The sequence below is a fragment of the Syzygium oleosum genome, unplaced genomic scaffold (genome assembly GCF_021117445.2).
Source record: "Syzygium oleosum isolate NSW1041296 unplaced genomic scaffold, Sole_v2.1 Sole_v2.53, whole genome shotgun sequence".
Classification (NCBI taxonomy): Eukaryota; Viridiplantae; Streptophyta; class Magnoliopsida; order Myrtales; family Myrtaceae; genus Syzygium; species Syzygium oleosum.
In genome coordinates this window covers 1,405,816-1,419,432 of record NW_026607537.1, presented here as the reverse complement: position 1 = coordinate 1,419,432, position 13,617 = coordinate 1,405,816, and positions in this window count along the sequence as shown.

Below are 13,617 nucleotides of genomic sequence, written 5' to 3'. Positions count from 1 at the left end.
AAGAAAATCAAGAATATTTTGCGAAATCACATGGTAAAGAAAAAAAAAATAAAACAATGTCCACAACTATGAGCCAATATATAGCTGTAGTCAGTTCCTTACGTTTCCAATCCTAGCTGAAGTAGGAGGCCACTTCAATCCAATGCAGCTGAAGTATGAGACTATCAAACCCGATCAATTAAAAGTAATTCCTCCGTAAGGAATCAAATAATTGTATGAGTAGAATTATAAGTATTAACCCAAGCTTCATTGCAGAAATAGATGAAGGACGCGTAAAAAATGATAAAAGTGTTTGCACTAAATACATTTATTTACCAAGTCTTAATCTTCACCTTAGCGTACAAAAAGATATCATAACAAAAAAGCTCAAGCCACTGTTGCCAATAAATAAATAAACTTAGCGGAATGCGACTTATTTCACCAGAAGGAATAACTTCACATCTCGAGAAATCAACTAAAGGGAATGGCCAAGGCCTGCACAATCACCTTCATGGAAAGTATCACCAACAAGAAAACCACGAATATTTTGCGAACTCACTTGGCAAAGACAAAAAAATAAAACAATGCCCACAACTATGAGCCAATATATAGCTGCAGTCAATCCCTTACGTTTTCAATCCTATCTGAAGTTGGAGGCCACTTCAATCCAATGCAGCTGAAGTATGAGGCTGTTAAACCCTATCAATTAAAAGTAATTCCTCCGTAAGGAATCAAACAATTGTATCAGTAGAATTATAAGTAATAACCCAAGCTTCATAGCAGAAACAGACAAAGGATGCGTAAAAAATGATAAAAGTGTTTGCACTAAACACATTTATTTACCAAATCTTAATCTTCACCTTGGCCTACAAAAAGATATCATAACAAAAAAGTTCGAGCCACTGTTGCCAATAAATAAATAAACTTTGCAGAATGAGACTTATTTCATCAGAAGACATAACTTCACATCCCAAGAAATCAACCAAAGAGAATGGCCAAAGCCTGCACAATCACCTTCAAGGAAAGCACCATCGACAATAAAACCATGAATATTTTCTGAACTCACTTGGCAAAGACAAAAAAATAAAACAATGCCCACAACTATGAGCCAATATATAGCTGCTGTCACTCCCTTACGTTTCCAATCCTAGCTGAAGTTGGAGGCCACTTCAATCTAATGCAGCTGAACTATGAGGCTATCAAACCCTACCATTTCAAAGTAATTCCTTTGTAAAGAAATCAAACAATTGTATCGGCAGAATTATAAGTAATAACCCAAGTTTCATAGCAGAAATAGACAAAGGACACATAAAAAATCATAAAAGTGTTTACAGTTAACACATTTATTTGCCAAGTCTTAATCTCCATCTTGATCTACAAAAAGATATCATAACAAAAAAGTTCAAGCTACTGTTGTCAATAAATAAATAAACTTTGCAGAATGAGACTTATTTCACCAGAAGGCATAACTTCACATCCCAAGAAATCAACCAAAGCGAATGGCCAAAGCCTGCACAATCACCTTCAAGGAAAGCACCACCAACAAGAAAACTATAAATATTTTGTGAACTCACTTGGCAAAGATAAAAAAATAAAACAATACCCTCAACTATGAGCCAATATATAGCTACTGTCAATCCCTTACGTTTCCAATCCTAGCTGAAGTTGGAGGCCACTTCAATCTAATGCAGCTGAAATATGAGGCTATCAAATCCTACCATTTGAAAGTAATTTCTCTGTAAAGAAATCAAACAATTGTATCGGCAGAAATATAAGTAATAACCCAAGTTTCATAGCAGAAATAGACAAAGGACACATAGAAAATCATAAAAGTGTTTACACTTAACACATTTATTTACCAAGTCTTAATCTCCATCTTGACCTACAAAAAGATATCATGACAAAAAAGTTCAAGTTGCCAATAAATAAACAAACTTAGCAGAATGAGACCTTATTTCACTAGAAAGCATAACTTCACATCCCAACAAATCAACCAAAGAGAATGGCCAAAGCCTGCACAATCACCTTCAAGGAAAGCACCACCAAAAAGAAAATCATGAATATTTTGTGAACTCACTTGGCAAAGACAAAAAAATAAAACAAAGCCCACAGCTATGAGCCAATATATAGTTGCTGTCAGTCCCTTACGTTTCCAATCCTACCTCAAGTTGGAGGCTACTTCAATCCAATGCAGCTAAACTATGAGGCCATCAAACCCTATCATTTACAAGTAATTCCTCTGTAAGGAAATCAAACAATTGTATCAGCAGAATTATAAGTAATAACCCAAGTTTCATAGCAGAAATAGACAAATGACGTATAAAAAATGATAAAATTATTTGCGCTTAACACATTTATTTACCAAGTCTTAATCTCCACCTTGACCTACAAAAATATATCATAACAAAAAAGTGTAAGCCACTGTTGCCAATAAATAAATAAACTTAGCAGAATGAGACCTTATTTCACTAGAAGGCATAACTTCATATCCCAACAAATCAACCAAAGAGAATGGCCAAAGCCTGTACAATCACCTTCAAGAAAAGCACCACCGACAAGAAAACCATGAATATTTTGCGAACTCACTTGGCAAAGATAAAAAAAATAAAACAATGGCCACGTTTATGAGCCAATATATAGCTGCAGTCAATCACTTACGTTTCCAATCCTAGCTGAAGTATGAGGCTATCAAACTCTACCATTTAAAAGTAATTCCTCTGTAAAGAAATCAAACAATTGTATCAACAGAATTATAAGTAATAACCCAAGTTTCATAGCAGAAATAAACAAAGGACGCATAAAAAAATGATAAAAGTGTTTGCGCTTAACACATTTATTTACCAAGTCTTAATCTCTACCTTGACCTACAAAAAGATATCATAACAAAAAAGTTCAAGTTGCCAATAAATAAATAAACTTAGCAGAATGAGACCTTATTTCACCAGAAGGCATAACTTCACATCCCAACAAATCAACCAAAGAGAATGGTCAAAACCTGCACAATCACCTTCAAGGAAAGCACCACCAACAAGAAAACCATGAATATTTTGCGAGCTCACTTGACAAAGACAAAAAAATAAAACAATGCCCTCAACTGTGAGCCAAAATATAGCTGCTGTCAATCCCTTACGTTTCCAATCCTAGCTGAAGTTGGAGGCCACTTCAATCAATGCAGGTGAAGTATGAGGCTATCAAACCCTATCGTTTAAAAGTAATTCCTCTGTAAAGAAATTAAACAATTGTATCAGCAGAATTATAAGTAATAACCCAAGTTTCATAGCAGAAATAGACAAAGGACACATAGAAAATCATAAAAGTGTTTACACTTAACACATTTATTTACCAAGTCTTAATCTCCATCTTGACCTACAAAAAGATATCATGACAAAAAAGTTCAAGTTGCCAATAAATAAACAAACTTAGCAGAATGAGACCTTATTTCACTAGAAAGCATAACTTCACATCCCAACAAATCAACCAAAGAGAATGGCCAAAGCCTGCACAATCACCTTCAAGGAAAGCACCACCAAAAAGAAAATCATGAATATTTTGTGAACTCACTTGGCAAAGACAAAAAAATAAAACAAAGCCCACAACTATGAGCCAATATATAGCTGTAGTCAGTCCCCTTACGTTTCCAATCCTACCTCAAGTTGGAGGCTACTTCAATCCAATGCAGCTAAACTATGAGGCCATCAAACCCTATCATTTACAAGTAATTCCTCTGTAAGGAAATCAAACAATTGTATCAGCAGAATTATAAGTAATAACCCAAGTTTCATAGCAGAAATAGACAAATGACGTATAAAAAATGATAAAATTATTTGCGCTTAACACATTTATTTACCAAGTCTTAATCTCCACCTTGACCTACAAAAATATATCATAACAAAAAAGTGTAAGCCACTGTTGCCAATAAATAAATAAACTTAGCAGAATGAGACCTTATTTCACTAGAAGGCATAACTTCATATCCCAACAAATCAACCAAAGAGAATGGCCAAAGCCTGTACAATCACCTTCAAGAAAAGCACCACCGACAAGAAAACCATGAATATTTTGCGAACTCACTTGGCAAAGATAAAAAAAATAAAACAATGGCCACGTTTATGAGCCAATATATAGCTGCAGTCAATCACTTACGTTTCCAATCCTAGCTGAAGTAGGACGCCACTTCAATCCAATGTAGCTGAAGTATGAGGCTATCAAACTCTACCATTTAAAAGTAATTCCTCTGTAAAGAAATCAAACAATTGTATCAACAGAATTATAAGTAATAACCCAAGTTTCATAGCAGAAATAAACAAAGGACGCATAAAAAAATGATAAAAGTGTTTGCGCTTAACACATTTATTTACCAAGTCTTAATCTCTACCTTGACCTACAAAAAGATATCATAACAAAAAAGTTCAAGTTGCCAATAAATAAATAAACTTAGCAGAATGAGACCTTATTTCACCAGAAGGCATAACTTCACATCCCAACAAATCAACCAAAGAGAATGGTCAAAACCTGCACAATCACCTTCAAGGAAAGCACCACCAACAAGAAAACCATGAATATTTTGCGAGCTCACTTGACAAAGACAAAAAAATAAAACAATGCCCTCAACTGTGAGCCAAAATATAGCTGCTGTCAATCCCTTACGTTTCCAATCCTAGCTGAAGTTGGAGGCCACTTCAATCAATGCAGGTGAAGTATGAGGCTATCAAACCCTATCGTTTAAAAGTAATTCCTCTGTAAAGAAATTAAACAATTGTATCAGCAGAATTATAAGTAATAACCCAAGTTTCATAGCAGAAATCTTCAAAGGATGCATAAAAAATGATAAAAGTGTTTGCGCTTAACACATTTATTTACCAAGTCTTAATCTCCATCTTGACCTACAAAAAGATATCATAACAAAAAAGTTCAAGTTGCCAATAAATAAATAAACTTAGTAGAATGAGACCTTATTTCACCAGAAGGCGTAACTTCACATCCCAAGAAATCAGCCAAAGAGAATGGCCAAAGCCTGCACAATCACCTTCAAGTAAAGCACCACCAACAAGAAAACCATGAATATTTTGCGAACTTACTTGGCAAAGACAAAAATAAAACAATGCCTACAACTGTGAGCCAATGTATAGTTGCTGTTAGTCCCTTACATTTCCGATCCTAACTGAAGTTTGAGGCCACTTTAATCCAATGCAGCTGAAGTATGAGGCTATCAAACCCTATCATTTAAAAGTAATTCCTTTGCAAGGAAATTAAAGAATTGTATCAGCAGAATTATAAGTAATAACCCAAGTTTCATAGCAAAAATAGACAAATGAAGAATAAAAAAATGATAAAAGTGTTTGCGCTTAACACATTTATTTACCAAGTCTTAATCTCCACCTTGACCTACAAAGAGATATCATAACAAAAAAGTTCAAGCCACTGTTGCCAATAAATAAATAAACTTAGCAGAATGAGACCTTAATTCACCAGAAGACATAACTTCACATCCCAACAAATCATCCAAAGAGAATGGCTTGCACAATCACCTTTAAGGAAAGCACGACCAACAAGAAAACCATGAATATTTTGCGAACTCACTTGGCAAAGACAAAAAAAATAAAACAATGCCCACATTTAAGAGCCAATATATAGCTGCAGTCAATCCCTTACGTTTCCAATCCTAGCTGAAGTTGGAGGCCACTTCATTCCAATGCAGCTGAAGTATGAGTTTATCAAACCCTACCATTTAAAAGTAATTTCTCCGCAAAGAAATCAAACAATTGTATCGGCAGAATTATAAGTAATAACCCAAGTTTCATAGCAGAAATAGACAAAGGACGCATAAAAAATCATAAAAGTGTTTGCACTTAACACATTTATTTACCAAGTCGTAATCTCCATCTTGACCTACAAAAAGATATCATAACAAAAAAGTTCAAGCCACTGTTGCCAATAAATAAATTAACTAGCAAAATGAGACCTTATTTCACCAGAAGGCATAACTTCACATCCCAACAAATCAACCAAAAAGAATGGCCAAAGCCTACACAATCACCTTCAAGGAAAGCACCACCAACAAGAAAACCATGAATATTTTGCGAACTCACTTTGCAAAGACAAAAAAATAAAACAATGCCAACATTTGTGAGCCAATTTACAGCTGCAATCAATCCCTTACGTTTCCAATCCTAGCTAAAGTTGGAGGCCACTTTAATCCAATGCAGCTGAAGTATGAGGTTATCAAACCCTACCATTTAAATGTAATTCCTCTGTAAAGAAATTAAACAATTGTTTCAGCAGAATTATAAGCAATAACCCATGTTTCAATCTGAGCGTGATTGGGTTGATAGTATTCAATCAAATGAATTGTTTCACCTGCGCTTGACATGCTCGTAATTTGTGGTTTTAGTTTGACTTCCTCTTCTTCTTTTCATTAAAAAGGCAACGAGAATGAGAAACAACAAATGGCAATTGGAACAATATCGTCATACACGGGATTAGGTCTGCTGCATATTGATTACATAAATATTCTGTGAGGGGGAGAATGAAAATCTGTACTGCACATTGATCTGGCAAGTAATCAGGATGAAGAACAGTTTACTAATCAACTGTGATGGTCGGGCTCTTGGTCCATCCGAGGGGCTCAATCTGTCGACAACATTCAATTGTCCGAATGTCTCACTTGATTATAAGCCCCAATTGAGCTCGACATCAAGAGGATTCTCTTCAATCTCAATCTTTTGTTTACCCTTCCCTATGAATATATAAGTGAATGGCTCCTTCACTGATTTTTCATACGAAAAGCAAGTTTTTAGCAAAAAGGTGTCGAAAGCAAGTTGGACACAGATCGGGATCCCACGAATGTGATACGGATTGAGAAACAATAAGAGGATAATCGAAACAATGGGAGAACCTACAGACCAGTAGGACTTACAGACTGAGAAGGTAATAGCAGCAAAGAGCTTATCTCCATCCCACAAGGGCACGAGGAAAGTGACTCATGCACTGCTTCGCATGAGACGGGGACGTCACTTAAGACAAGTCATTTGGTGCTGACAAACAAAATGAGAGACCATCACAGGACCGTGATGTTCATAATATCATGACATAATACTTGTTATGGAGCATTTTAGATGTTCAGATATTGGAAAAATTGGAACTTGTGGTTAAGACCGGATAGGGAAGCCTTCTATGATGAAACAATTGAACAATTGTACGATTTTGACTACTTGGATTACTCTTCCTGAAAACACAACATGAAAGAGGTACCTGAGGAGATTGCTGAGCAAATGTGATCTGATTTAGTTAAAGCCTTTGAAACCTGACATCTCAGACTTGGTGAAAAGAGTGCTGGAGCACGATAAATTCTTACTTGTTCTCGATGACATTCGTCAACTCCTGAATCTGGAGTCAATGGGGATTCCTGAGCCAACGCCATGGGTAGCAACGTAATCTTGGTGACTAAATCAGAACAAGTTTGCAGCGAAATGGCAGTGGATAGGATGCTAAGTTTGGATGATCATCTTTCTTGGGAGCTATCTTGCCACTGTGCAGGGGGAATAGTTCACTCTTCAGAAATTCAAGCTATAGCCAGAGAAACAGCTAGAAAGTGCACTCATGAATCCAGAGCGATTGTTCTAATGGTACGAGCACTGAATGATGTGCATGATTGTTCCACATGGAAACATGCCCTTAAAACACTGAGCCTGCAACGTGCAATTTATGGAGAAGATATTGAAGCCCTAATGGTTACTGTGGTGAGGTTCAGCACTGAAGGTCCAGATGACAAGAAAAGTAAAAGACATTTTAAAAGATTACTTCATAGCAGATACCAAGAGATTGAAACCGAGTGTTTGATAGGCAGATGGATAAGAGATGGTATGGTAGACACCCGAAATGACGGGCGGAAAGTCCAAAAATTTAGTCAATGCTAACTTGGCTCAAAATTGATGAGAATGGAAGATTTATCAAGTTTCAAACTCTGGATCAGCATGTGTTGGCAAACTTACTATTTCAACTAGAGGAAAGTCACTTGTTTCTGATCCGAGGTTATTTGGACTTGACGGAGCCACCAGGGGTTGAGGAATGGGAGAATGCTGAAGAGATACCCTTAATGCATAACGAGATTGTTGAACTACCAGAGGAACCAAGTTGCCCTTCACTCACAGCATTGTTTCCTCAAAGGGAGTACAAGCTGAGATTAATACCTCCTTCATCTTCAATTGCATGCCTGCCCTAGAAGTTCTGAACTTATCAAGGACTCGCATCGGGTCTTTGTCAGAGTCAATATCTCAATTAGTCAGCCTCAAAAGATTCTTCTTAAACCATTGTGTTCTATTGAGGACAATAACTGCGGCAATTGGTGGGCCTCAAGGTGCCTGATCTTGATCTCGAGGGAACAAAAATCATGTATCTACCATAAGCAGTAGAAAGATAAACTAATCTCACTTGCCTGTAAGTGTCAATATCAGGAAGTGCATCTCAGAAAGAAAATGCTCAAGTTTTGAACCCAACGATTCCTTGTGGAGTTATATCGGCTCCATCAGAGTTAGAAGAACTAAATTTCAATGTGGATTCTGATGCTGAATGGTGGAACAAGTGTGCCGAGGGTATTCTTTCCAAAGTCTGCAACTTACAAAAATTAAATACCCTGAAATTCTACTTTCCAAACTTGGAATTACTTAGGAAGTTCAATCAGCTACGACAATCAATTAGCGCATCCATCCCTAAATCAGTTTAGACTTGTTGGCAATCAGGCTAACCGCATGATGAATCGATTACCATATGATGTCGAATTTAAATTAGATCAACGAGACAGATACTTGAGGTACATAAATGGTGGTGTTCCCGTGAAATCAAGGACATACTAAAACAGTCAGATGCGTTTTATTTGGACAGACATGCAGATCTTAAGAAGCTCTCTTAGTTCAGTTTGGAAAGCATGGAGCATCGCAAATTTTGTATTCTTGGGGAGTGCAATGAGCTTGAAGTGCTCATAGATGAAGCTGACATCATCCATGAAGCGAAGGAAAACAAATCAATCAGTCACTCCACAAGCTACTGTCATTGTGATGTTATTTATCGCCACATCTTGCATCTCATAAGAAGGGCCAGTTTTTACACGGGAATACTAATAAATAAAAAACCAATCGAAGCCATTGAGCTGAACTAAACCAAACCAAAACTAACACAAATTCTCGCTTGGGTTCCTTTCATGCGACCTGTTTCGAAGAGGCAGTTGAAGGACTGCACAAATCGGTTGAGACCAAACCAAAACCAAATCCAACCGTGTTGTAGGTTATACTTGGTTTTTGTTTCGTAGCATGATTTACTTAGAATAAAGTGAAACCTAGTTACAGGGCGGTTATAGATGACACTATCCTCTTCTTGCAACTGAATTTTGCGTAGTTTGAGGAACACCAAATCGATGTTCTGACAGAACCATCTATGTTTCTTTTCTTTTTCCCTTGGTAATGTAGACATATGTACCCACTTACTACACTAAACAGTCTATGAATGCATAGAATCATCAATAAATGAATGCAGAACAAGGAGATTCGTTTAGACTAATATTCATATTTAGTTCAACCTCATTTAAAAATTGATCTCGTGGTCTGTTTTCGTCTCCAACATCAGTCAAAATAAAATTACTGTAGAAAACTCTTATTGCATATATTCTAGCCTTTGACCTGCCAGGACAGGCGTATTAGTCGAGATATTCGTCAATTGACCTAGACATGACAATTAGAACCGAAAGAAAAAATTACTGCGGCGTGATAGGTGGCCAAGGACTTTCTGTATCAAAGAAGGGGTGTGTATTGGTTTTGGATTTTTTGAACTGAACTCATAAAGAGAGAGCATCAAGTAGGGGTCAAATTTGAGTCTGCTGCAGCAACCCACATCAACAAAATCGTTAATCGTCTGCCCACGAGTCTACACTCTGAATGCTTCAATATCTAGATGGTTTTGTCTAAGCTATGTATGTGCTGCTCTCTTATAACGTTTGACTCAGGTATGTGTCCCAATGCATTAGTTTCTGAAAGGAGATGTTTGTTTCTTTTCCTGTAGAGAATTTGATATAACTTGGCGATTTTTACCTTTGTAGGAACTTTGTGTTGACTCTTGACTGAATGAGATGTGAGATACGATATGCAGGGAAATGTGGATGAATGTAAGATGCAATCTTCAACTCTAGTAACTACAAAATATAAGCAAATGTATTACTTACCAAAAAAAAAATATAAGCAAATGTTGATTAGATTCAGTTTGGTTCCAACTGGTTGGTTTGGTTTCAAAATTCTCAAGCTGAAATAGTTTGGACCCAATCAAACGACACCTCCACTCTTGGAGGGATAGTGTTAACAAGCATGCTTGATATGCTTTTGGGGGGTTTGGTTCCAGACAACATCCTAATCAAAGCTGTGAAAGGAACCAGTCCGTTGACCTGAAAGTCTAGTTTGGACAAATTTCTCGGGCTCAAGATCATTCTTCTTTTTGGGTGAGCCTAAAATGTGTGAGCCAACCTAAAGACATTTTTAAGAACCAGAAAGACATATGTAAAGTTGATTTAAATGGGAAAATGGCGTATTTATTCTAAAAACCTAGTCATAAACCAAGCGAACCTAGCAAATAATTAGCAAATGGGGTGGGAACAAGGACCAACATTATTGTCATGAACAATGATGGCATGGACGTGCATACATACATTTCGTAGATAGGATAAGTCTCCGGGTCGATTATTATTTACACTGATGATTTGCCAGCGACGTTGACAAAGATGCATACCCCGATCACCCGAAACACACATGCGATTTCAACGCCTCGAACGGGCGAACATAACGAATCTCTCCAACTTCTTCCATAATCAGAAAGGAACATGGGGAGTGATGGGGAGTGAAGCTTTATTTGAATGGACTTGTCAGATAAATTGGGTTGGGATATGTACAATAAAAGTCCTAAAACTTGTCACGAAAGTACAATTGAGTCCTAAAACTTGAAAAAAAAAAAGTACAATCAAATTCTAAAACTTGTCAGATTGATGCAATTGAGTCTTTCCATTAACTCTGTTCAACTTGGCTAACGGAAAATACTGACATGGATTCTTTTAATATTTCCTCTCTCCTAAGTTGCGATGACGTGGCTAAAACACGAAATATAAGGCTAAAACGACTTTGTTATGGTCCAAATTTGATTTTTAATATCAATAATGATGGGGGAATGGCCGACTACCTTCACTTGCATTCGATGAGGTTCGTCAACCCCTGGCCAAGACTTGGCAACCCCCGCCAACCATTCCCCCACCATCGGGAAGGGCTGGTGATGGTGCCACCTGATTCTCTTCCTCTCTCTTTTTTTAAATTAATTTAAATAAAAATTTTATTAAAAATCAAATTTGAACAAAAAACGACATCGTTTTAGTCATGTTATCACCACGTAGAAGAGAGAAAATAATAAAAAAAAAAGTTACATAAGCATTTTCCGTCAACCAAATTGGACGGAATTAATGAAAGGACTCAATTGCACTAATTTTACAAGTTTTAGGACTTGATTGCACTTTTTGCAAGTTTTAGGACTTAGTTGCACTTTCGTGACAATTTTTAGGACTTCAAATGAACATATATATATTTTAGCTGAGGTGTGAGTGATATATGTGGGGTGGACATCACGAGGTTCTTCTTTGAGTGTGTTTACGGTTATGCTAGAGTTGGGGATTCCGTGTTACCTCTGCTCTCAGATCACGTAAATCTTAGACAAGATATGGGAAAGTCGACGATTGAAATGTACCAAATCATGTTGTTATCCGCATGCATTCGAAATACTATATTGGTTCTTGCTAAGCTCGAATAACTTAAGAGTTAGAAAGACTTTGCGGTTATCAGTTCGTTGCTTGTTTTCTCCTATAATTATAAGGCTGTGTGATGTTAGGAGATAAATCTGACGCTTGATCCAAAATGCGACAAAAATTTTCCTTGGAACTGTCGAACCCTACCTCTTAAGTAAGAGATTAAATTGCTTCATCTGAGGCCTCATGCGGACCTTAGTATCCCTCGGACATTAAACACATAGAAGGTATTTCCTTCTCTTAAGGAAGAAAAAAGATTCAGGAGAAATTAGGAAGGCTGAGCATGTGAGCACGGCACGTTAAATAAGGAATGCAATCCTGACACCTAGCGCCGCTAGGTGTATACACTTGGATAGGCGAAGCAGCCTCAATCGAAGCTTTGGCTCCTACTCCTTGGTGAGGAAAACCTAAACCACCAAGATCCAAAGAGATAAATCTGACGTTTGATCCGAAATGCGACAAAAATTTTCCTTGGAACCGTCGAACCCTGCTTCAAGGTGAGTAAATTAAAAAAAGAAAAAATCAGCTCAAATTCCCGTGACGTGTTTCCTCTGGTCCCCCATCACGCCACGACAGTCATTTCTCTCCCTCTATCTGGAAATTCCACCGCTGACGTGGAAATCGGAGACTCACCCAGCAACCAGGAGATTACACGTGGCTCTCTCTCTCTCTCTCTGGCTCGTTGACAATGAAAGACACTGTTGACTTTGGCCTCTGTTTGGATTTTTCAAAGGGTAATTTTTATCATATATATACTTTTTCTTAATTTATATATATTGGATCCAACACATGAAAAACATGAAGGCTATTGACTCTTTTTTTCCTCGTCGATTCCACTGATCGGCGCTACCGCCGCCGCCATCGTCAACACATTTATCTCCGGCTTGGACACCCATCTCCGGTGGCTCTCTGTAAATCCTCGGTAGGTCCTCTTATTAACTGCACTAATATTTCCGACATAAATTAAATAATTAAGCGACACACATGTGACGACCTTATCATACAGGGTCGACGTGATGTTTGCATGAAGCTGTGTGAGTGACTGGCCTTTCGGGTTGTGTGCACCTTGAATTCCCGAGTGAACTGCGTTGTTCAGTTTTTGACCGATTGTGACACTAAGTTATTGGGCTTGGACATTCTCCAAGCTTGCTCACATCGCCATGACAGCATACTGAAGTAGGGATCATTCCCGGGACATAATGGGTGCGGAGGTTGAAACGCTTGAGGAGAGATTGATGTCTTGCTTGCCTGCTTGGTCCATCTCCATGCGAAATGTGCCATTTTTGAAAGGATGGTGTACAAAAACTAGAACCAGCATAGGCGTTGCTCCTATTTCCAGTATTTTTTTAAGGTTCCCTTTTTTCCCCACCGTTTGACTTATATCTAGACCTGTTAAACGAGTAGGTCGGGTCGGGTCATGTCGGGTCATGTCGAATTTGGATCAGGTCATAAATTGTCCGGCCAAAATTGACCCATTAACCCATTTTGACCAATTTATTTGTAATATAAATATCTCGACCCATACCTAACCCGACCCATATCCAATCCAACCCATATTGCTAAAACACTTCTATATTTAACCAAATCTAGGAAAATTTGTTTCTTATGATTTTTTAAAAAAAATTATACTGCTAAAACATTTCCATGCAATACAAAGCTAGTGAACAATTTTTATAATTTTTTTTAAAATTGAGGCTTGTTTTGTTTCACAAAAAATGCGACATTTCTAAAAATTGTTTTCTTTTTTTTTTTTTTTTTTTTTGGTAAGGTAAGTATATATATAACTTTCTCAAAACCAAATTAATCCAAAACCA